This window comes from Prosopis cineraria, unplaced genomic scaffold (assembly GCF_029017545.1).
Source record: "Prosopis cineraria cultivar Desert tree isolate PC_DT_omini unplaced genomic scaffold, ASM2901754v1 PC2, whole genome shotgun sequence".
NCBI classification, from domain to species: Eukaryota; Viridiplantae; Streptophyta; class Magnoliopsida; order Fabales; family Fabaceae; genus Prosopis; species Prosopis cineraria.
Genome location: NW_026555333.1, coordinates 40,815,852 through 40,819,690, shown reverse-complemented (window position 1 = coordinate 40,819,690; position 3,839 = coordinate 40,815,852). Strand labels below are relative to the sequence as shown.

At 35.7% G+C, this 3,839-nt stretch overlaps 1 pseudogene; it reads left to right on the top strand.

The window, feature by feature from the left end:
• The first annotated feature begins 494 nt into the window (after positions 1 to 494).
• LOC129304104 (probable serine/threonine-protein kinase PBL7) lies at positions 495 to 3,638 on the top strand (annotated as a pseudogene).
• Positions 3,639 to 3,839: the final 201 nt, after the last annotated feature.

Below are 3,839 nucleotides of genomic sequence, written 5' to 3'. Positions count from 1 at the left end.
AAATTATATTTATCAAATAATAGGGATAAAAAAATATTCATATATTATTTTAAAATACTTTTTTCTTACTCTTTAATGTATGATATAAGTTAATATGAAAAAAAAATTACAAAAAGTTGCAAGATTAAATTATAAGTAAGTCAAAAGTTGAGAAAATGAGTTATAGGTAAGTCATAATTAAAAGATTGAAATGCAGCAAGTTATAATTGATGGACTGAATTACAAGTAAATTAAAAATTAAAAGATTGAAAAAATTAATTTTTTTAAAAAATAATTTCTATTGTAGTTAAAAATAAAATATATGATTTTGATTTACCTTAGCTCATGAAATCGAAAGCTTCTTTTTTTTTTTTTTTTGGTTATTAACTGTGATCAATGATCATGAACAGCAGCTAATTCCCGGGTTGTTTCTTTCTTCACCTTGTTTAAGTGTTAAACAATCAAATTATGCTGGGAACCATAACACTGTGATGCTTCATGTCTTCTTCGGCCGTACCGGCAAGATTCTCTGCTTCTCTCTCACCCCCCAGTCAATTCATGCTCTTTCTCCTTCCCATAAATAAAGGCCTAAAGCAAGAACATCACATTTTCACCTTCTTCATTTATTTATTATTTATTTGTTCATATCTTCTCTTTGACATTGAGAAATTCTCTCCAACTCTTCAAGCAAACCACCTTCAATCTCCCCACTTCTTTCCTTACATGGTTTCTGTGATATTGTTGGGATAAGCTTCTAAATGGGGTTTTCCCAAGAAACTTGCACTAATTCTTGGGAGTCTTTAAACGCACAAAATCCTCCTTATACATCCACAGATCACTACGACTATAACAAGCTCAAATTTAGACGCGCTTGGAGAAAAATGGTCTGGATGATTGGGTTTGCTTGTATTACCCTGCCTCGTTGCCGGCGGAACGTCTGGATGATTCAGGGTCAGGACAAAAACAGGGCGTGGCTACTGGCGGAGTCCGGTGGGTGTCCGGCGGAGTCGACGAATGCCGACCCACAATCGGTTCATTCATCTTTCAGATTCAACATATGTTCTCAGGTTGAGCTGGAATCTTTGGAAATGAGCTCTTCCGCTGCTGCGACGGTTTTGATGGTGAATTTGGACAATGGGATGAGTGAATCTCGAGCTTGAGAGCTGAAATGATGGAGAATATATTCATTGAACAAAACCATATGTCCAGTAACCAATACTCTGATCAGATTCAACTACTGTGAAATCCTGTCAGCTACCCAAAATTTCTCCAAAGGTAATAAATTTTTCTGGGTTGTTCTATGAAACATTTGATACTTCAAATCAAACTTAAAATACGGTATATGTTACCATGTTTAAGAGACTGCAGTTCATTGTTATCTTATGAGCAGGCAGAGTACTGGGAAGAGGGGCTTTGAGCTGTGTTTTCCGAGGAAAAATTGGGCTTCTGAGGAGTGCCGTTGCAATTAAGAGATTGGACAAAGAAGACAAGGAAAGTGCAAAGTCGTTTTGTAGAGAATTGATGATTGCTAGCTCTCTTCACAACCCAAACGTTGTTCCTCTTGTGGGTTTTTGTGCTGATCCAGAGGAGGGTTTGTTTCTGGTGTACAAATTCGTCTCAGGAGGCAGCTTAGAGCGTCACTTGCATGGTTCTTACCTATCTCTGAATTTTATTTCATGTGGGTTTGTTTCATTTCAGATTCATGAGTTTCACTGACTCATGTATAGTTACAAACATTAATGCCTACTCACAGGGAAGAAGGGTGCAAAGGGAAATTCACCGCTGCCATGGTCTGTGAGGTATAAAGTTGCAGTTGGGATCGCAGAAGCAATGTCTTATCTGCATAATAGAACCAAAAGATGTGTTGTTCACAGAGACATTAAGCCCTCTAACATTCTTCTTTCCTCTAGAAAGTGTCCCAAGGTTAGATGCTTTCTTTGAGATCAGATTTGTAATCAAACTATTCAGGATTTCAGACTCTAACTTGGGTCATGCAAGTAATTCTGATGGATTGTTTTGTCATATTACAGCTATGTGATTTTGGATTAGCTACATGGACTTCAGCACCTTCGGTTCATTTCCTTTGCAAAACTGTTAAGGGAACATTTGGGTAAAAACTTGACCCCTCTTAAATATTCTGTCGAAATTTTTTACCTCTTTTTTTTTTTTTTTGGTTTTGGGATGATTTGTTTTCTTATTCAATTTACTGAATCAGTTTCTTTCGGCATTTCTGTTTTGTCCATGTAGTTATTTGGCTCCAGAGTATTTCCAACATGGGAAGGTGTCACATACGACTGATGTTTATGCTTTTGGAGTGGTGTTATTGGAACTCATAACCAGGCGAAAGCCGATCGAAGCAAGAAGGCCACTGGGAGAAGAGAATCTGCTCTCATGGGTAGGTTAATTCTTTGATTCTTGCAAATTTGTGCTGGTTTGTGATTTGGTTATGGTTGAACTGATTCTTGAAATGGTTTGTGGTTGAGAATAACCAGAAAATCATAACTTGTAAGCACAAGCTAAGTCCTACTTGTGTTTTTCATTGACTTTGCAGAAAACAATGATGTCGTTATGGCATCAGCTCCTAACGTCAAGGTCATCAGCACCTATAAGAAACAGACAGAAAATACTGATTATTGTTAAAAAAAAAAAGAAGTCAGCTTATGAAAAATAACTATGTTCGGGTTGAGCGAAAGGGACTCGATATCCCCTAAGCAAGATCAATGTTTTGAATTTTGTAGATTGGGGGAAAAAAAATTACACTAGAAGAGCTACTCTTAATGCAAAATAGTTATACCAAAAATGAAAATCAGCCTATCAAACTATAAAAACTTACTAAATCCATTACTAGTTTAATTTATTTACTTCTTTTTTTTCTTTTAGAGAATCGTTCTTGTTAAAAGAGACAATTCCTCTTGAATAGATATGAAAAATGGGATATAGAATGCAGTAGAAAACTTAAAATACAAAAAACAATGTGAGAACAGAAGGCCTGTGCTTGAGACCATCATTTTTGGTAATTTCTTCATTGTGTTACATCTCTTAGTAACACATCTCTTGGTATTAACACCGTTTCAATAATGGTTTGGCTACTAAATTTTGTCTTTGAAGTTTGAATTACAGTTGAGCCTTGTTGACTCACATCTAGTCTGCCTTTCATTGGCAGGCTAGACCATTGCTTCAGAAAGGGAAGGAAGCCATTGAAGAGCTGCTTGATCCTCAACTGATCAAGTGCACCTTAAAATCCTCAAACCAGATAACCAGAATGATTGGAGCTGCAGCAGCCTGTGTCACAAATGAAGAATCTCGAAGACCCGGTATCAATGAGATCATCGCGATGCTGAAAGGCGAAGAACAAATCTTCAGTAAAAGGAGGAAGTCTTCTTTTCATGCTAATCGATCCATCATTGATTCTTATCCTTAGTTACAAGAAGCAAACAGAGAGATCAAAGGTCACTTGGCTTTGACAATGTTAGATGTTTCAGAGTTTGAGGACGATGATTACCTCTTTGGTCGTTAACCTGAATTTTTGGGAAAAGATGTTAAGTGGATTTGCTCAATTTTAAATGTTAAATAAATCTTTTGATATTTAATTGTGTGGTGGGGGTATTTGAATGTAATTTTTCATATATTTTTGGATGTGTACGGCTCAAGTAAGAGAGCGAGAGAAGTCTCAATAATACATAAGAATTTTTTTTTTAATTTATATTCAACTCATTTCTCAGTCATGTTTACTATATATGTAATATTTGCATTAAAATATGAGCATGGCAATTCACTCTTTTATTTAATATTTTAAACATAAAAGACATTGTAAGAGTTAAGACCCTATTCAAAGCATACATGAAAAGTGGTTTTAGGTT